The 23,289-nt window shown below is 35.4% G+C and overlaps 1 protein-coding gene and 1 pseudogene across 3 annotated transcripts in view; both read right to left on the bottom strand.

Annotated features, from left to right (window-relative positions):
• Positions 1-23,289, bottom strand: part of LOC149835889 (lipid transporter) — a 103,913-nt gene that overhangs the window by 51,281 nt on the left and 29,343 nt on the right. The gene's annotated exons all lie outside the window — the stretch shown is intronic.
• LOC149835890 (DNA polymerase delta small subunit pseudogene) lies at positions 14,108-22,808 on the bottom strand (annotated as a pseudogene).

Raw genomic sequence — 23,289 nt, 5'->3', positions numbered from 1 at the left:
AAAGGCAATTGGGTGTAGATGGGTATATAAAGTCAAAACCAAATGTGATGGGTCTCTAGAAAGATACAAAGCTCGCTTGGTTGCAAAAGGCTATGCCCAAGAATATGGGATTGATTATGAAGAAACCTTTGCTCCCGTAGCCAGAATGACTAGTGTACGAACCTTAATTGCTTTAGCCTCCATCAAGCAATGGCTGATATATCAACTTGATGTTAAAAATGCGTTCCTAAATGGAACTCTGTGTGAAGAAGTTCTTATGGACCCTTCGCCGGGTCTTGAAATTGGGAAAGAAAATATTCTAAAATTGAACAAAGCTCTCTATGGTCTTAAACAAGCACCAAAAGCTTGGTATGATCTTTTTAGCAAAGTAGTTCTTGATAATGGTTTTTCCTCATGTTACACAGATACTGCTTTGTTTGTTAAATCTTCTAATGAATACATAACAATTTTGTTGCTATATGTTGATGACATGATTATCACAGGTAATGGTAAGAAAGGTATTGACCTTATTAAAAATATTCTTAAGAAAAATTTTGATATGTCTGACCTGGGTTTTCTAAGGTATTTCTTAGGAATTGAAGTTGCATACACCCCCAAGGGGTATGTCCTATCTCAGATGAAGCTTGCCTCTGACATTATTGCTAGGTCTGGGCTGACAGATGACAAAAGGGTGGAGACTCCAGAATTGATCAATGTCACGATGAGAGCCAGTGATGGCACTCCTTTAGCAGACCCCACGCCTTACCGTCAATTAATTGGATCTCTAACATATTTATCTATCACCAGACCCGACATTTCACATGCAGTTCATAGTGCAAGCCAGTTTCAGACTGCTCCTTCTACTATTCACATGGCAGCAGTAATGAGAATTATCAGATACTTAAAAAATTCCATAACTAATGGAGTATTATTATCCTCTTCTTCACCTCTTACTTTACTTGCATATACTGACTCCGATTGGGGGGGAACCCCGATGATCGTATTTCTACCACAGGTTATTGTGTGTTTCTTGGTGAGTCACTCATCTCCTGGAGGAGTAAGAAGCAGCATAAAGTCTCTCTCTGGTCTACTGAAGCATAATATCGTGCAATGGCCACTACCACAACTGAGATTGTATGGTTAAGAAGTCTGCTTAAAGATATGGGTGTCTCATTCTCAACTCCTTCAAAGCTGTGTTGCGACAACAAGAGCTCTATCTATATTGCTAGCAATCACACCTTTCATGAACGAACAAAGCACATTGAGATGGACTGTCATTATGTTCGTGATGAGTTCTTACGGGGCACCATTCAACTCCCATATGTTCCTACCGAATATCAGTTGGCGGACTTCTTCACCAAAGCTTTGCCATCGCCTCGCTTCTACTTCCTTCTTAGCAAACTCTCGGTGATTTCACCGTGTGTTTGAGGGGGGGGGTGTTAAAATATGATGTGTATATATATATAGATTATGATACATACACATATATTATCATATATATGTCTATGTGTCTATCTACATATATAAATATATATATTTATTTTGTAATACCCGATAAGGGTAATTCTATCATTTCACTTGTACACGCATATCCTAGATATGCTTTCTTTTCTTTTTCCCTTTTATTCTTTTTCCTTTTTTACCTTTTACTTTTTCTTTTTTTTATTGTTTGAGAAGGGTCCACATGGAGTCATTGGACCCCTCCAACGGTCATAAATATGACCATTGGAGGGGCTCCAACGACTCTATGGGAGCCCCTTCTTGGGTCCCTTGCTGTGTATAAATAAGGGGCATGGCCCCATGTATTCTTCAAGCTTCTTATGAAGCATTTCATGAGTGAAATATATTTTTTTACCTCTTTGTGTGCTTGACCACTTTTTGTGGTTTATTTTGCCCTTTAGTGGCCTCTTGTGTATGTGCGTGCTTCCGTGCTCTCTCTTGGATATTTCGCCTCTCTCATTTGGCACTTCATTACAGCCAGATCATAACTCTCGTGCCCTCAAGCCAGCTGGTCTCTGCATCACGGTGTCTCAGTACTTGAAAAAGATTTTTAAAAACTGGGCAAGAACTCAAGTTCTCGTACGAGACCCTCTTGAAATCCAACAGTCAGGAATTTAACATAAATCAAATCAAACACAAGTTTAAGAGGGATCTATAAACAACACATATTCAGAACAACTTACAATTTAAGCAGTTCAAACAAACAATCAACAATTTCATGTTAAATAAAACATTTAGGGATGCATAAAATCAATGCTAAACATTTAGGGATGCATGAATCATTGCAACATGCATGAATAACTTGTAAAGTTAAATTATCAGAATTGTTTTTACATGCATGTCCTTATTTAATGCACACAAATTTAATTTTCACTTTCTTACAAACCTGCGGATACTAAAAAACGGGCAAAATTCTCGAGGTTCAAGGCAGTTCTCAATGGTAGCTTAACACACAATTTGTATTTTATTATTAGGTTCTACACTTGTTCTCTGACCGATATCAGAAATCATCACCACCAATCGGAACATTAAGAATCATCAATTAATGTCGGGATGACAAGAAAATCAACATTCATTGTCGTCACTTTCTTGGTATACCAATAACTATAGCTGAGTCAACAACAACAACCCCAAGCAAAGTGCCTGAAAGTTCTCTATAACCATTGTCGGGAACGTAAGCCACACATCGGATCCTTGAAGACAACAAACGCACACGATGTTTAGTATCCTCACAGTCCCCCATGACCGTCATCCAAGGTTTTCACCCTTTCAAAGGGACACCAAGAAAGAAAAAGTATTACATTGTTTGGTCTATTTTACCAATCTGAATTAAATTTAAAGTGATGCAAATCAACATGCAATAACATATTCGATCCCTTGCCCTGTCACATCAACAGTGTAATTATTTTAAAAACCAATTTTTTCACAAATCATTTTGCAATGCAAATCATAATTTATGTTTCATAAGCAACACATGCTCATGGCCTTCAAAGGCTTGTCACTAGTTCAGACAATACCACAATAAGATAGCATTGCAAGATTTTTCAGTGAACATGAAACACTCATGGATAATCAAATTTTCATGTTCATAACACAAGTCATGGTACAATCACGGCAATTTGATGAATGTATATTGAACCATATATACCAGTCTCACCGTATTGTTAGAGAAGTCAAAAGAGTTAAAAATCTATGGATTGAATAATTGTCAATGACAGAACCACTTTCTTTTTAAGAATGCAGACATATATATATATATGCAGCGAACACTGTAAAGATCGCAGACAGCTATATATATATGATGTGAACATTCTCAAAATCGCAGACAGCAGTATATATATATATATGTGTGTGTGTGTGTGTGTGTGTGTGTGTTGTAGCCATTATCAAAATCGCAGACAGCTATATATATATATATGTTGTGAACATTCTCAAAATCGCAGACAGCAGTATATATATATATATACTCAGGGTTGCAAAAATATATATTCCGGCTACAAAACATAATCAAGATTAACAGACACATCTATATCAATATATATATGTGTGTGTGTGTGTGTGTGTGTGTGTGTGTGTGTGTGTGCTGCAACCATTAACAAGATTGCAGACACATCAAGATTTCAGACTTATATAAATACCAGTTGCGAACCAAGTCAAGATCGCAAACAGATATATAGATATACCTAGGCTGCGAACACAATAAAGATCGCAGACAAAGATATATGTATATATAAGCTGCGAAGTTGGCTCAAGAACGCAGGAACATCGCAGGCAAAAGAACACAGAAAAGCACAAGTTTAGGCATACAGAAAATCGCAGACATGCATACACAAAATTTCAGGCATAATCAAGAACGCAGAAAATACAGGTTTATGCATCAAGAACGCAAAAAATACAGGTTTATACAACAACAACAACAACAACTACGCCTTCATCCCAAAACAATTGGGGTCGGCGATATGAACCAACAAAGAAAATCATTCTGGGTCTTCCACATGAATCCTTCCCCTCCAATCATTTCTATCCAATGCCATGTCCTCGATGAGGTTCAAAGCATTCATATTCTTTCCTATCATCTCCATCCATGTCTTCCTAGGCCTACCCCGACCTCTTTTAACTAATATATTTTCGCATTTCTCCATCCTTCTAACTGGAGAATCATTAGGCCTTCGTCGAATATGTCCAAACCACCGTAAACGATTCTCTCTCATCTTATTTTCAATGGGTGCAATGCCTACCTTCTTACGTATCTCCTCGTTCCGAATCTTATCTTTTATTGTATTTCCACACATCCATCTAAGCATACGCATCTCAGCTACACTCATTTTTTGAATATGATGTCTCTTGGCAGCCCAATATTTTGTACCATATAGTAAAGTGGGCCTAATTGTCGTCCTATAAAACTTTCTCTTCAACCGCAATGGCATTCTACGATCGCACAACACTCCAGTTGCACTTTTCCATTTCATCCACCCAACCTTTATCCTATGATTTACATCTCCATCAATTTTTCCATACTTTTGAATGATAGATTCCAAATATTTGAAACAATCATCCACCGGTATTTCTTGCTCACCAAGCTTCACTACACTCCCATCACTACTTCGTTGCTTACTAAACCGACATTCCATATATTATGTCTTAATCTTACTCAACTTAAAACCTCTTGCTTCCAATGTCTGTCTCCATAATTCTAACTTAGCAATAACCTCAGCTCTAGACTCATCAATCAAAACAATATCATCAGCAAACAACACACACCACGGCACATTTTCTTGAATTGATCTCGTAAGCACATCCATCACTATAGCAAATAGGAAAGGGCTTAAAACAGATCCTTGATGTTACCCAACCGTTATAGGAAAATTGGTTGTCACCCCTCCACAAGTGCGAACATTGGTTACTATTCCTTCATACATATCCTTAATTATACTAATGTACTTGAGAGAAAATACAGGTTTATACATGTAAAAAATCACAGACATGCATACAGAAAATCGCAGGCATGTTCATGATCAAGAACACAGAAAATAACAAGTTTATGCATGCCCATAAGAACCCGTACCTTTGCTTGTAGATCTACAAAAAATAGGAAGAGGCGTTGGAGGAGAAAACTCTCTCTCTCGCTCTCTCTCTTCTCAATTCACGATTTTTGAGAGGGGGAGGAGGTCACACCCTTTTTTTTTATAAGCTGACTAGGACTCCCCGTTAAGGGGGGACGTCCTTACCTAAAAGAGGTCTACTTCTTTAAGGAAGTAGACTCTTTTAGTCTATGTCACATGGACTCGGCTAGGGAGGCTCCGCATCCGAGTCGACACGCCCCGACACGGGTGCGGCTTCGGACACAGCCCAGACTCGGTCAACGCCGAGTCGGACTCAATCAACGAGTCAAGGCCGAGTCCGTCCACATTTTGGACTCGGTCAACATTGACTGAGTCCAAAAATGCCCATTTTTAAGGTAAAAAACAAAAAAAATCTTTTTATATATATTTTTTAAAAACTATATATATCCATAACCAAGGAAACCGCGTCGGGGGAGCCCCCGACCCCCCCCCCCCCCCCCCTTTCTGCAAGGGCAAAAGTACAATTTGCAAAGTTTATAAAAACACTCATGCTGGTGCCAAACTTTAGAGGACAATATCCACATATATGCACACAGGATATATTATTATTATATATATATATTTTTAAATATATATAGCTGAGTCCCCATGTCCAAAATTTTTAAAATTGTACAGAACCCTTGTCGCACCCGCACCCATGTGACATAGCTTTTAGTATAGAAATATATCTTATCTTTTATTATAATAATTAATTATTATATTTTTTTGTTATTTATTTTTAAAAGAAAACAAATGATCTTATTATGGATGGACTATGGGTCTTGGTTGATAAATCCATAACCCATGTCTAGATCCATTTGACGTCAGCCAATATATATATATATATATATATATATATATATATATATATATATATATATAGGTCTCGATCAATGGATCCTAGACCATGTCCAGATTCATTTGACGTCAGCCCATACCAATTTCAAAAAAATAAATAAAACTTGCATTTATTAGCTTTTAAAAATTAAGGCAAATTTGAGAGATATTACATGAAGGTTTTCCTCTCACTTTGTTTTTTTTTTCTTCTTCTTTATCTATCGTATGCTAGCTCCAATAATCATAACATTTAAATCCACTTTTGTTTCCACCGTAACCAAGGAAAACACAAGAACTTGCTCTATGGGAGAGTTTGTCATTTTTATTTATAAGAGCACAACATTTGCAACCAAAAGTCCTTATTAAGAAATAATCAAGGAAAAATTTATTAATTTTTTGTAAGGAGAAATATTTTGAAGTTCGGTGGACGGAATTTTATTTATGAGATATACAACAATAATTACAGCTTCGGCCCAAAATTCTTTTGGAATATGTTTAGAAATAAGAAAGGTTTTAGTGGTTTCTACTATGTGTTTATGTTGTCCTTTGGCTAAATCATTTTGTTGGGGTGCGTTGGTACAAGATCTTTGGTGTAAGATATCTCTAAATATTTTCTAAAGTCATTTGACATAAATTTTCCCCCTGAGTCGGAGTGAAAAATAGAAATATTGGTTTTAAAAAGATTTTTACTGAGATTATGAAATATTTTGACAGTTTCAAATGCTTCATATTTGTGCCTAAGAAAATAGATCCAAGTGTCCCAGGAGTAATCATCCACAAAAATCACATAATAAGTATAACCACCTTTTGAAGTAATAGGTGTTGGACCACATACATCCGAGTGTACTAATTCAAGAAGTTTGAAAAAGAAGGTTATCTCTTTAAAAAGAATGACTCATTTTTTCAAAAATGCAATCAATACAATAAAAACTTTCATTACAAAATTTATCAAATGAGATACATTGGATACTTAAGATATGCTAGGATGACCTAGCCTTTGGTACCACAAAAGAATATCTAATTTTTGTACATTGAAATAAAAAATTCTTTGGGAATAATCAATCGGTCCATGTAACAGAGATCTCCTCTATGACCATGCCTAATTTGCTTCCCAGACTCGAGATCTTGCACCAAACATCGGTTTGATAAGGAGATACTACAACCATGGTTAGCTATTTTGGAGATAAAAAGAAGGTTTAAATTAAGTTTTGGAGCAATTCTAACTTTTGGAGTAGAAAAATTTGAAGGATTTTTAAAATTTTCAATTCCTTTTATGTCAAGAAACGAACCATCCCAACGGCTCTAATGATATTTTACATACAATACAAAAACAAAAGACAAAAAAAGAAATAAAAAGTAAATATACAAAAAGGACTAAAGTGCCCCTAATGGGCACAACCTATTACATAATTAGAAAAGACCAAAATACCCCTAATAGGTATAACCTATTACATTAATATATATATATATAACTTAACATAGACTAGCCTAACGGCTAGTCAACACAATGTTGACTACAAAAAATACAAAAAAAAAATAAAGGAAAAAATACCCTATTCTAAAAGGAATAAAATAATGTATATATACATGTATATACATATATATACCATAATTACCTGTATCATTAAAGGTAATTTCTCGGTGAAGGGTATTTCTTGGAGAGATTTTCAAAAGTTGATAAATCTTGGGAATATCTTAGGAGTTTAAAAAATTGAAAAAAAATATGAATAACAACAAAAAAGCTAAGAAAATAATAAGTTTTGTATTATTTTTCTTTCAAAATATAAAGAAACATGTTTTAAAGGTTTCAAAATATAAAAGAAACAAAAAAAAATTGGAAATGCAAACTTAAAATTAAAAAATGATTTTTTCTTAAAAAATATCGCGATATTTTGTTTCTGTTGATATCTTGAAAATATTGTGATATATTCTAAATATTATCGGCTACTATCGGCTACCTTGAAATAGCCGATAATATCGCGATATTTTCAAAATATAGACGATATCGGTGACAATGATACATGCATAAGTATGTATATACAGACATATATATATGATGTATACAAAATGTACATCTTAACACTCTCCCTCAAAATTATGGTATGATAATAGAGAGTTTGCTAAAAAAGAAATAAAACCAAGGAGCTAGAAGAGGTTTAGTGAAGAAGTCCGCCTATTAGTACTCGGATGTGACGTAAGGTTGATCAATGTTGCCTTGAAGATAATTCTCTCATAAGTAGTGACAATCTATCTCAATGTGCTTTGTTCTCTCGTGAAACGTATGGTTGCAGGCAATGTAAATAGTACTCTTCTTGTCACAACACATTTTCAAAGCTCCTTTCACATGAACCCTCATGTCAACTAGCAATCTTTTTTGCCAGACCACCTCCATTGTGGTGATAGTCATGGCACAGTATTCGGCTTCTATTGATGAAAGTGAGACCTTTTGTTGCTTCTTACACCTTCATGATATTAAGGTTTCACTGAGAAAAATGCAAAAATCTATGGTTGAGTGTCTATTGTTGGGATCACCTCCCCAATCAACATCAGTAATAAGCAATTAAATCTAACATAAACAAAGAAGACAGAAAAAAGGCCTTTAAAAATAGAATTTTTAATGCATCTAATAATCTATAAAACAGCATGTGAATAGATGTAAGAGCATGTTGAAATGGACTAGTTATATGAACATGTGTTATGTTGGGTCTATTAATTGATAAGAGAGTGCTCCAATCAGTTGTCGATAAGGCATCGGGTCTTCAAGAGGCTTTCTATCATCAATCCTCATTTTGGCGTTAGTAACATCAGGAGTAATTACTCTCTTATCATCTGTAACTTCAAACCTGAAAACATTATAGACAAACTTAGATTGAGATAACAAGTACCCTATGGGGGAATAAGCAATTTTAATTCCTAAAAAATATCTTAGAAAACCCAAATCAATCATTTCAAAATTGTTTTTAAGAAGCATTTTGATATTTTCAACTCCATGTTTGTCTCCACCAATGATGATCATATCATCCACATATAAGAACAAGATAACAATACCTGCATCGGATTCTTTAACAAACAAAGCAGTGTCAGTTGAGCAAGATCTAAAAACAATATCAAGCATAATCATACTAAACATGTCATACCATGCTTTTGGAGCTTGCTTCAAGTCATACAGAGCCTTACTTGGACAAAGAGTTTTTCATTCAGGAATACTCATACCAGGTTGTGTCTCGATGTACACTTCTTCAATTAAACTCCCATTAAAAAAGGCATTTTTAACATCCATTTAATATATGGGATGATTCCTAATAGAAGCAACTGTAATAAGAGTCCTAACAATGGTCATCCTAGCAAGGGGCAAAAGTTTCTTTATAATCTAAATCATATTTTTGGGAATATCCTTTGGATACTAACCTAACTTTATTCCTTTCAAGAGTCTCATTACTCTTAGTTTTTACTTTATACCACTACCTACAGCCTATAGGTTTCTTTTCAAGAGGAAGATCTTGAAGTTTATAAGTTTTGTCTACCCATTTGGGATGTTCTTTGCCTTAGGCATAGCACGAGGGTTCTACATAGGAATGGATAGGGCAAGACATGCTTTGTACTTAGATGAAATGACTCATAAGACACATTTTTATGGGGGTTTGGATTATTCAAGATGATTGCCTAGTTTGTACATTATTTTCCCTTTCAATCTTTGAATATTTTTCAAGTGCACATGGAGGTCTTTGATCCCCGCGTCTAGCATATTGCAAATAGGTTATCTCACTATCAGATTGCTCTTCACCAAATATTTCATTTCTCACATCTATTGATTTATCACCATTTTCATTAGTATGATGACCAATCTCACAATCACAATAATCAATATCATGCTTTGGAAGAAAGTCAAATAAGAAAGAATACTCAGTTACTTCCTTAGGTTTTTCATAATTAAAAAAATCACTTTCTAAAAAGGACACATTTATCGAAAGATATAATTTTTCATTTTTAGGGTCAACATCTATATCACTTTTGGTTGTCTGCATATCCCTATGTCACCTGGGTACGGGTACATGTACGGAGGGTACGACACAACAATTTTAAAAAATGTGGGTACGGGGACACGACTATATATATATATATATATATCACATAAATATAAAATAAATTCAAAATAATCTGAATATAATTGAAATATATATATTATATCTAAAATATATATTATATACTAAAATATGAAGTTATAAACTGAAAATATAATTATAAATTATAAATTGAATACAAACTTGTATGTAAAGAGGGTAAAATTGTGTGTCCAGGTGTCGACGTGTGTCAACATGGGGATACACGTGTAGACACGACTACAAAAGGCAAAACGGAGTGTCCGGATACCATAGGCATATCCAAAGAAAATGCAAGGAATATCTCTAAGAGAAAACTTAGCATTTTTGTTCGAAAAAACAAAGCAATTACATAAAAAACTCATAATATGAAATAATCATGAGTAAGTTTAAAAAGTTTTTTGACAAGAGAGAGAGATTTTGTAACAATGAAGATGGCATTCTATTTATAAGATACATAACAGTCAAAGCGGCTTCGGCCCAAAAGACTTTAGGTACATGACTTGAAATAAATAGAATTCTAGTAGTTTCAATAATATGTCTATGTTTTCTCTCATCCAAACCATTTTGTTGAGGTGTGTGTTGACAAGATCTTTAATGTGTAATGTTATGCAAGTTAAAATAATCCTTAAATTCTTTAGACAAAAATTCTTCCCCCTAAATCCATGCAAAAAATAGAAATGTTGTTAAGTCTATTCTTAACCAAGTTATCACAATCCATTCTGGGGCAGTGTTATCCATGCAAAATTTTTCCTTGAGCGGGATCTTTTCGCATTTCAAACGTTTCTCTTTATTTTAAAAATGAAAACTAACTCGCCTCTGTTTTTGAAAAAGATGGAAAATAGGGACTCGCTCGTCGATACAAGATTCGACCGTTCCTGGCACCTTTACCAGGGGTAATCGAGCCAAGGATTGAATCAATGCCTTTCGCTTTGCCTAAATTTGACTAAGAAATTATTTCAGAATCCTAAATGCATATTGAATCATGCTTGTGTTATGAACTTTGAAAAATGATGGTTTGAAATATGATGCATGTTTTTGAATTTTATTTTGAAAATATTTAGAAAATAGGTAGAATGTACTTTGAAAATATAGACATATTATTGAAAATAGGTGAATTTCGAAATTGGATTGAAAATATACTTTGAAACTTTGCTTAAAATGTTTTTGAAATCACTTAGAAAACTATTTGAATTGAAATTATTTTGAAAATGAAGAATGAAATTTGACTATGAAAATGGAAATTGAAATAAAAGTTGAATTTGAATTTTGAAATTGGAATTGATCTTGAAATTGAGATTTGAACTCTGAATTTGAAGTTTGAAATTTGAGTTTAGTTTTCAAAACTGAAATTTAACTTTGAAATTGGGTGAATTTTGGAAATTGAAATTGAAATTTAGAATTTCAAATTGAAACTAAAATTGGAATTTAAAAATGAATCTAGAAATTGAAATTTTGGAATTTAAAAGTAAACTTTGAAATTGGATTTCGAAATTGAAATTAGAATTTAAAATCAGACTTGGAATTTGAAATTAAAATTGAAATTGGAATTTGAAATAAGCTTTAAAACTGAGAGGAATTGAAAATAAAAAGCTAAATTTGCATTTGTAAATGGAAGTTGAAAAAATGATTTTAAATTTTAGAAATGAAAACTGTGTTTTTGAAAATTTATTTCAAAAAACTCTTGAAATTTTGAAAATGACTTGAAATAATTTGAAAAGATGGCAAATCATGATGCAACTCTATTTTAAATGATGAATGCTTCAAAAGAATTTATTTAAAAATTAGAATTTTAAAAGCAAATTTCATTATTTAATAGAATTGAAATAAGATTGAATTTTAATATATTCATGACTATGGTCACAAATATATTTTAATTTAATCTTCATTTAAATTCCAAGAAAGAATAAAATAATTTTTTTTGCTTTTATAAAATTAAAGCAAGATTAAATTTCAATATATTCATGACTATGGTCACAAATATATCTTGATTTAATATTTACTTTTAATTCTGATAAAAGAGGAAAATGTATTTTTTAAAATATGATGTTTTTTATAAATGACATAAAGTGTAGGTCAAATTTTATTCCATAAAAGATAAAAATTCTAAGTATTGTTCACATTTTGACTATCGCCATAAATGTGAATCATTTGCTTAGGGTTATTTACCTCTTATTGGAATAGTGTATGTGCCATTCATGTTATACCATAGTGGTTTTTGAAGAATAAAATAAAATGCCACAAGAAATTATGAGAATTTAAAGTGCAACTATATGCTCATACATTCTAATCTAAACAGAAAAGTAGAAATTCTCATTAATACAAAATTATTATAATCTTAAATTAAAATTGAATGTTGAAATTTCCTAATCTAGGAAAAAAAATCAGGATCTTTCATGCTTCCCTGCAAATATGAGATAGCACAAAGCAACAGAAATGCAAAATATAGAAGGAGTTGAAAATGCTATGTTAAAACTAACATGCATGTGATTATGCCTATGCTATAATGGAAATGCATATGCATATATGAAGATGCAATGCCTATGCTATAATGGAAATGCATATGCATATATGAAGATGCAATGCCTATGCTAAATGAAGAAATGCATATGCATTTGCCTAAGTGTAATGCTTATGCTAAATGAAGTAATGCACATGCATTTGCCTAAGTGCAATGCTTATGCTAATGAAGAAATGCATATGCATTTACCTAAGTGCAATGCTTATGCTAATGAAGGCATGCATATGCATTTTTCTAAGTGCAATGCTCATGTTAATGAAGAAATACATATGCCTATGTGAAGATGCATATGTTGTTAGAATGGAAAATGCCTAGGCTGCTGAAAAGAAAAAAAATGCCTGTATCCCTTATTAATAGGATTATCAAGAGTTGGGTGACTCTTTGACTGAAACACTAGATAACTGGCATATGCCAGCAGCTTGATACAACTACTAAACCTTGAAAGTGCCCACTCTGACTTTCCAAAATGCACTTCTATATGTGTAAAGTGAAGAACAGCTGGAAAAAGGATGCCCATAACAGCCATCAGCAGTAGGCTTGAGTTGACCACAACAGCTTCTTTGCTGAAGCGCTGATCCTTTTTATAGTATTTATAAAGCCAAGTAGTGATTGCTGGACAACAAGTATCATCCCACTTTTTAAAGCATATATGGAAATAATCTTTTCAGTTGCATTGCCAAATGCAAATATAGAACTGCTATATGCGAATATGGAATTGTAAAACTGAAAACAAAATGATAAGATGTGAAATGCAATTGCAAGAACTCATTAAAAAGTGTAAATAAGACGAAGAATGCATATCGAAACAGAAAACAAAATGTGAAACACTGGACTGTACTAAACACCAAACTGCAGAATAATGAAATGAATACATGAAACTGCAACGCAGGAGATGTAGAAGATGGAACAGACATAACAAATGCAATATGCAGAGGATCACTAAAGTGCAGGTGACTACTACGCAAGTGCAGAGGTGCTGTGTCTAATGTAAGTGAAATGCTAAACAGAAAATGACATGCTGCGAACATAAATCCAACCGGACTGAACAAATGCAAAGGTGATTTGCACAAGCAAATCGATTTCACAAATCGATTTCAGGACTTCAGTAGGTTGAGTCCACACGGCAGATTCCTCAACTTGATTTTACACAGCAAACTTATTTTATAAATCAAATTCGCAAATCGATTTCATAGATTAAGTCAAGTGCAGCAGGTGTTAATGCTTATGTGCAGGTAACTGATGATACGCAGATGATTAATATGCAAATGACATGCAACACACAATAATGCAACTGAACTGTAACACACAGCAGTGCAATTGAGTGACCTGCAACACACAATAATGCGGCTGAGTGATATACTGTGGATGCAAATACCACCAGGCTAAACAAGTGCTGAAGATGCATTAGAATGGAAGATGCAAAGGCGCTGCAGATGCTACATGGAGGATGCTAATGGACCGATATGCTATACAGGTACTGTGCCTACGTGCAAGTGTAGCAATACGCACTGATGTTAAGCTAATCTAACATGTGGATGCTAATCTAATGTGATATGCAGTGACTGATATTAAATCTGAAGCACATGTAAATAGTGATGTGCAGGGATCACAAGATGGATAGTAGGATCATCACGAGACAAGATATCATCAACTGAAGATTCAGACATTTGTCCTATTATATGTTGAATGGCCTCCCCATTGGTGAATGGATAGCATCCAAGAGTGTCTGGAGCAGTTGGCGCCAAATGCCTCCACCTCAAATTCCGGCCCAAAAAAAACCCAAATTCTCGCTTGCATCAGAGTATTTCTCAAGATCATCTATGTTCTGACCAGATGTCCCAAGAAATTGTACATCATCAAGTATGAAACTGTGAGGGTTTGTACATGACAGGAAGGTATTAAAAGAGAATGCTCCTGAGAAAAGAAATTTATGCAAAGGCTGCTGAGGGAAGGAGAAGTTTGCTGGATCACTCGCCCCTGGCAAGCTGAGTTAATAGAATATCAAGCTCTTTGATTGGTTCATAAATCCTGTTTTGATCCTTTGAAGCTAAGGCCTGACCTGCAAGGCCCCTGTTGAAGTTCAACAAAATTTCCGGCAATCACCACATGTACAATCTGTGATACCATGCTTTGTTCCTTTTCGCCACCTAAATGTCCAGTCAAATGATCCACAAGAAATTGGTACGGGAGAGGATTAGACAAGCTGCTTCCCACACTCAATCTTGACACAAAAAAAAAACACATACTTGTCTTCTCTTGACTCAAGTGGCACTTTGATTAGTGGTGGTAGCCCAACTTCCAGTATGTCTTCAACCAAAAAGGCACCATCACTAGTTTCCTTGTCGTGAAGAGTCACTACAACACCTGTCACAAACTCTGATGGGGAAAGCACACTTCCGGCAAGTTTAACTCTGTTGGCTTTCATCTTCCAATACTAGGTGGTCATCTGGATGCACGACATTGTGAGATTTCACAAGAGGGACAGATGATCTCTCCTTTGAGTATTCATCAATAACAGATGGTTTAAACTTCATTTGTTTGTATAGGGTGCCGATGATGATGCACTCTCTACCTTCTTCAAGCCCCGAAATATTCTAAACTTAGATTGATAAATGGCTTGTTTCCTTTGTAGGGTAGAGGTCTACAACTCGGTGTCCACTTCCATGGAGGCCATGGCGGGGAGAAGAGAGTCTGAATGGGATGTGTGACATGGAACACAGATGTATATTTAAAGCAGGGGATGCGATGAAGATGATGAATGCAAAATCTAAGGAACGGATGATGCAGCAAACACTGTAATGATGTTAATGCCATGATGCAAAACACTAACAAATGTAGAGGGGCCAATTTGTAACGCCCCAAAATTTTAACCCAAATTTAAGAGGATTTTTTTTTATAACAGCGGAAACAAGTAATATTATGGGGTTAAACATTCTGAAACATTACAGTGGAGAGAAAGCCAAAACGTTTATTTCATTTCACTATCAATGAAAAAATGACATCAGAGTTTTAAAACCATAAGAGGAACTCAAACTATCCCTGGAACAATAAATCCAAAAATCTCGATCCGATGCCTCATCCCGCAGCTGCTCATAAACCCTATTCTTTACCTGAAAAATAGTAAATTGATTGGAATTAGACTACCACGTCTAAGTAGGAAAATTGTAACTCTTAATGCAGGTATATCATAAATCTAGCATGTGATGTGAGTGTCGAATTTGAATCTTTAGCATATACCAAAGCACGTAAAGCAGACTATGCAATAGCAATAACAGACATATATCTAAGTAAGTGAGCAGGTTATGCAACAACTATAATTAAGCAAGTAAAGCTTTTATGCAACAACAATAACAGTAACATGCACAACTTTCTGGTAATAGTCACAATATGAATTCCATTACTTCATATCCACATATTTCAGGATTTCGTTTCATCACAAGCTCTGAATATAAAATATACTGAAAGAGTATGAAATGTCTCTCTAGTATCTCCACTCACTGTGATACCTAACTGATTTAATTAGTGTTTATCTTTTCTTATCATGTGGGTACACACGGGCCAAGGCAACCATCCCAGAAGAGAACATTCAGGGGTATATTATTCAAAGGTATTCATTAACCCGAACGTTCTAACTGAGACTGAAAATCCTAAGGGAGCGGCCAGTGACCGAGAGAACCTCCCAAAGGCAACCATCCCAGAAGAGAACATTCAGGGGTATATTATTCAAAGGTATTCATTAACCCGAACGTTCTAACTGAGACTGAAAATCCTAAGGGAGCGGCCAGTGACCGAGAGAACCTCCCAAAGGCCAAAACCAAAAACAGGATGCATCCCTAACTTCTGCAGAAGAACAAAGAGCTACCGCCTAGGACATATTGGTAGTCCGAGTCCCCCCCCCAACTCCGAGGACTGGGGACCAACGAGTCACTTTAGCTCGAAACAGGAAAACACGTCCCCGGAGTTTTGTACCACCTACCCTCTCCAAGGTAAGCCCGAATCTGAGTGGGTTAATCTTTTCATTTAATTTATTTCCCGAAGTACAGGGCATTTCCCCAACTTCCTTCTACTACCACAGCAGTAGAATTCTCAACCTTAGTCATTTTACCAAGGTGTATAGAACAGTCACAATCCTTTGTCATATTGATTGCATAACCCACTCAAGGTGCTCCGGTGCCTTTAAACCAGTCAAGCACGAATGCCCCGGTACCTTTAAACCAGTCGGGCAACAATATTATATTTTCATTTTCATGTGGATTTACATCATAACTTCGATGGTCTATGCATGACCCTCAACACACTGGCTTGTCATTCATATGTCCACAACAAACCGACCCATAGGTTTGGTTATCAGATTACCATTCATCATCATTATTATTATTTATTTATTCTTCAATAGCAAATTGTCACAACGTACCATTCGGTTTTGACTTGTGACATCTCAACACAGGGTGGCATGTATTAAAAACTCTGCCAACAAGTAAAGACATTGTTGGTGTCCTTTATTGAGCATGCAGTATAGTCCTAGAGCTTTGGTAATACAGCTATATACATTTCTCCCAACACACTCTCATTTGAACATTCCACAAGATATACAGCTTAGTTGGCATTTGATACTTTCAGCAATTATGTAGTGTTAGGCAATAGTACTTCAGAAAAATATACCGTTTAGCATGCATATGGACATTGAAGAATAAGCATCTTAATGGCCATTTGAATCTTCTAGATGATATACATGTAATAGGCATTGGAACATTTTAAGGAATATGCAATTGAACATCATAAATTATGCAGCTTAATATGCAACTAACTATCAACTGAATATACAAGTTACTATGCAGTTGAACACCAAATTTGCAATATCCACTGAACAAGACATACAAGAGAATGTATCTCAAACATCACTGAGAAGCTCAGGACTGAATCAGTTTTAATCTAAGAAAGCATATGGGTTCCACTAAAACAAATCGCAGCCAACATACTTTAAACTATGAGAAAGAAGCTTATGAGACTGCAACATATTTAATTTCACACAACATCATGCATACAACTATATAAGCTTATACATGATCACAAGTACTCAGATCTGATCACAGCCAACAAAATAATAGGAAAATCAGACTTAAATAGCAATCCACAAAATAACGTATTACTCAAGTATTAAAACCGTCAAAATAATATAACATCTTTAGACTATCATACACTTAAAGATTTACTATTTTACCAGAAACACACATTTTTGATTAACTGTGTTAATATGTCAACCACACAAACTCGCAATTTATTGTTTAAACATATTACAAATTCTGATCAGCTGTTTCAATTTTGAAAACAGGCAAACCAGATTTTAATTTTTTCTTGAAAGCCATGCAGCATAATCGCATAACCACAATCTGTTTGAATCGGGTTTTACTATCTGACTATTCACAAATATATTGGTAAACATAACAGAACCATAAGCTGTGTGGATCCGATGCAAACTTTGAACTCAAATACACAGTATGACCGAACCGTAGGCTGTTTGGATAGATTTATAATTTGAACATACATAACATAACAGAACTATAAATTATGTGGATCAGATTCATAATTTGAACATAAATAATATAACATGTAATCATTATATATGTCAATTGCTAAGGATTGAACTTACTACAACCTGTGTTACACAGAAATCAAGATGTCCCATTTAACTTGCAGATAGAAGATGGTCCATTACACCAAATATGTAAATCCACCAAAATACTTTTATTTCTTAAAATTCAACCTATATTATCTTTCAAGTGTTGAAGTTTGTTCTTTCTTGGGCAAAGATGACAAAACAAGAAACATGCCAGCATTCGCATCAAGATCTCGCAGTATCGTCATTAGCATAAACCTAATTAACCAAATGGCATGTTCACTATCATTGTACGGAACATGAAAAAAAAAATCTATAAGTTGGTCAGGCCTTCAAAATACAAGTTATAGCATACATGATGATCATCAAACTCATAAGCACCTACACATGCATGCACAAACATATTAGTAAATATTGAATGCTCACTCAGAATTCACAGGTCAGTCTTTATTCTGATATGTGTATATATATATATATATACATATTTATTTATTTAATTTTTCTTATATATAGATATATGTATATGTATAAGTAGAGTGATTCAAAAGGAACATATCTAAACAGATTAATTGAAAATCATCCGGTAATAATGAATATCCTATTCAGGGTTCAAGCATGATCAGAATGACAATTTATGCATCTAATGTCAACTACTCAGATCAGGAGTATTACCTAAGAAAATATGCACATTTTTTTTTTGCTAGGAACAGTTACCGAAATTACCCAAATCAAACTATCAATTATTTAACATTATGCAGACTAATGCAGTTACAAAGATCGACTGAATTGTAGTTTACTAGAACCAAAAATCCAGATTCCGTCATGATTGATAATTTAACAAAGAATTTAGCAGGATTCGCAAACAGAATATATGAAAAAAAAAGAAGCTATTTACAAAAAATTACACACTCACGATTGTAACATATTTTAAAGTAAAGATCTGAAATACAACCGTAGACCAGATCATATTATGTATGAAACAGGGTTTTCCCGTAGGCAACATCTACAGAAACCCCTCCCAAAACCTGTTGATTTGAATTTCTTGCAACCTATCCAATGGGATGCAGGGTAACCGAGATACCCAGACTGTCAAAAAAGATCTCTGGCAACTGATGGTACAGACAGTTCAAAATGTCAGCTGGAATACCTAATTGACCAACTCGGGTTTTTCGGCAACCATAACCCCCACCCTTCTTTGAGTTAGGGTTACACACGAGAAACCCCCAACTCCGATACATCTAAACAGGCTTTCTTTCTTGATTAACCCAAAACACACCCGGATCCAATCAACATCGAACAAGAAAAGTGTACAGACCCAACCTTTTCCGGCGGAAGAGTTGTCGCTGACAATTGGAGATGGCTGGCGATAGGAGGTGACCGGTGACCGAACAGCAGGTGGTCGGAAGGCTTTCCGACGACGATGACCCTGCCGGCATTGCCGTGACTATCGAGATCGGAAGGGGCAGGAATGTTGCAGAGGTCTGCCGAGATGCAGCAGCAGTGATCTTGCCGAGGACGATATCTCTGCTGCCAAGCTCGGGTCGAGAGGGACAAGGGAGACAGAGAGGGAGAGAAGAGGAGAGTGGGAGGAAGAGGAAGACAGAGGGCATGAGAGGAAGAGAGGTGTGGGAGGGGAGTAAATAGGGCGGGTGGCACCGAAACGGAAGGAGGTAGTTACCTCCTCCTCCCCGGCGGCTGCGCACACCCCTTCCCCTTTCACGCCATCGCCCTGCATTAGGGTTCACTCAGAACCCTACGCAGCTTATCGGGAAGCCCAGTATCGGGTAAAAAAAAAAATTAAACACTTACCTTGCGTACGCGGGGCGCAGCTCGGGTCTGGATCCAAGACCCGGGATCCAACCGAGAGTTGGATCCGCGTCCCTCTTGCGATGTGGATCCGTAAGTTGGATCCATATGGATCCCACCGTCAATTTATTAAAATTATTTATATATATTTAATATGTGTTTACTATTGTATTACTATTATTATTTATTTATTTATTTCTAATATATGTATATGATATTATATATATGGACCCTAATTGATATGGGTCCCGGATCCGAATCGTGGATTCCAGCAATTTATTATAGATCCAACATTAAAATTTTAATTGGATCCATACTATATTTAAATTTCAGAGGTCCAGGATCCAATTTTCGTAATGTGGATCCACCCATCACATATTATAGGTACAAAAATAGAAATTTTCTCATTAACATCTGATTTACTTCAAGGATCCAAATAGGTTATCCAAGATCCAATTACGAGTAATTAATAAAATATTCTTGTATCACCTTAATGACTTAAAATCTAAATTTATTTATCTGGTAAAAATCACGGGTATTACACAATTGATGCGGCAAAATGTGATAGAGAATGGTATTGGAATTAAAACTGCTGAGGGAAATGCAATAAGGCCAAAACGAATGCAGATGCTATGCTTATACAGCAATGAAACAAACAAGTGAAGCACATAATGGATGTCGGCGTCTGATCAGATGTCGACTGAGATAAGATTACACAATGAAATGCTAATGTCAATAAGCAAATGAGGTGCGACACACGATGGGAAAATGCAATTAGTTCCAAAACAGAAACTCATAGATGCGCAAAATGGAGCAGGAAATGCGATAATAAATGAAAAATGAGGAAATCCTATGAATCAAAAGAAAAATAACACGGTGGAATCAAGGGAGTGAATCAGGGATTGCGATTAGATGCAATGCTTAAACCCATAATATGCACACGATACAAATGGGAGGCTGTTGGAGAGGAATCGATGTAGTGGCCGATGAGATGTAGAATTTGAATGCACAACATGTGTATTATACCAAAAACATAATGAATCCATTAACTAAGATACGCAGGTAAATAATGAAAGAAAGAACAAAATACGATGAAAGAAATGCTAATACGTAATGAACAGGTGTTGCAGAGGATGAAGCAAGATATGCAGAATGAGTGGATAATGGTGAATGCTATCAGATGCAAAGAAACAAGATACATAAACCAACAATGAAAGAAATGTAACAAAGAAAAGATCAACATCCTATTGCAAAATGCAAATCGATGCTGCTATAGGCAGATCGATGTTGCATTGCATATTATGCTTCAATGGAGAAGAAACAGAAATCGATGCTATGAAAAATCAAAAAAAGAAAGAAGAAGAAAGAAATAGATTCACGGAAAAACAAAGGAGAGGAGATGGTTCTTACTGTGGCTTGGTTGAGAGGAGAGAAAATGCTTCCTCTCAATGCTGAGGGTGGATCGAGCTCCTTTAATTGAACAAAACAAACAGAAAAGAAAAGGAAGAGAGGAAGGGGAGAAGGAAAGAAAAAAGGAAAAGGGAGAAGAGAGATCGGGAGAGCTCTTCCTATAGTGCTCAATGGTGCATTGCGATGCTCGATCCCTAGAGCCCTCCTTCGATGGTTGTTATATAGGAGGAAGTCGTTACATTCATTTTCAGAAATGGTCCCTCAAAGTTTCAAAAAATTTCAAAGGTTTTAATTACAAGGTTTTTTAAAAGCCTTAGGTTTGCTTTTCTGAAATTTTGCCCCCTTTATGTGATTTTCTGAAAGAAGATCTAAAATACGAGGAGAATATGAGGGATTTAAGAGATGGGATCCATATGAGGTTTTTGAAGAATTTAAGAAAATATTGAATTTTGAAATTTTGAGGATTTTACAAGAGGAGAGTTTTGTGAAATAGCAGAATTAATTATAAAATTGAGTTTCAAAACGGATGTGGATCCGAGATTTCGCGCAAATATCGAGTTTGGATCTCGAACTGAGGAAATGAAATGAGAGGAATGGATCCAAATGGATATTGGATCTGGGTAAAATACCTGAGCTCATACAGAAAATTGATTTTGGATTTTTAGATTTGGGTTGGAAATAGGAGATCTAGACTCAGAATTGGATTTGGATATCTAATCTGGATCAGAGGTTGGATCAAGTATAGAAAAATGAAATTGGGTTTCGGATCTTTCAACAAGGAAGTGAATCCGAGAAATGATTAGAAATTGACCCAATTGCTCAGAAGGTGGGTGCTAGGGGCAAAAAGGAAAAATTTTAAGATTTTTGAAAATTTTAGGGTGTTTACAGGCAGCTATTTGCCAAACCAATTCAAAACACTCTCACGAAATCACACTCTCATAAAAGATGTATGACTGATTCCTCCTCTCATCTACATAATAGACACATGCTTGTAATGTAGATGCTTCTTGATTTAAGTACTTGATGGGTGAGAAGCTTGCTGGCATGTTAGGGTGAATGGGTGCTTTATGGAACAGTTTCTCTCCAAGTAAGATGCTCGAAAGTACCTTTTTACTTGGAATCAGGAATGTCTTGGCCGCACTGATAGTAGGGTCCTTCATAGCCGTGACCAACTTTCCCAACTCCAACTGATGCACTCAGCAGGTGATCATGCAATTAATCAGGAAATCGATCTCCATGAACAGCTTACTTCACCACTACATGAGGAAGAGGTTTTGTGGCAGCAGAAATCTCAAATCACTTAGGTTCGAGAAGGAGACATGAACTCTGTTTTTTCCATGCTTCTGTTCAGGAGAGGAGACTACAATAACATTTCCTCCATAGTCCACGAAGGCGGGATCCTCACAGAATTTTCTCAAATCCAAGCTGAAGGACATGAGTTTTTTCTCAAGCTTCTTTCTAAAGATAGCGGAATAAAATAATGTATATATACAAGTATATACCTATATACCTATGTCACATGGGTGCGGGTGCGACACGGGTGCGGCGCAATTTCAAAAAATTTGGACATGGGGACTCGGCTATATATATATATATATATATATATATATATATATATATATATATATATATATATATATATATATATATATATATATATATATATATATATATATATATATATAAGACTCGATCAAAGTTGTGCCCATTAGGGGCCAGGTGATGAGTCGTGAAGCCTGATTCAGGGCTTTTTTCCTTACAGGAGGGGGGGTTCCCCCCGACGCGGGTCTCACTCAATTTTTTTTTTAAATTCTATAGCCCAAAAAATTTAAAAAAAATCCAAAAAAATGGACCAAAACGACCATGGGTGTGTTGACCGCACCCAGGGTCGAGTTGACCAAGTCTGAGCCGCACCCG

This window comes from Nuphar pumila, chromosome 6, assembly GCF_984573655.1.
Source record: "Nuphar pumila chromosome 6, dmNupPumi1.hap1.1, whole genome shotgun sequence".
In the NCBI taxonomy this organism is placed as follows: domain Eukaryota; kingdom Viridiplantae; phylum Streptophyta; class Magnoliopsida; order Nymphaeales; family Nymphaeaceae; genus Nuphar; species Nuphar pumila.
Note: the sequence above shows the minus strand (reverse complement) of the source record. Positions and strands in the feature narration are given on the sequence as shown.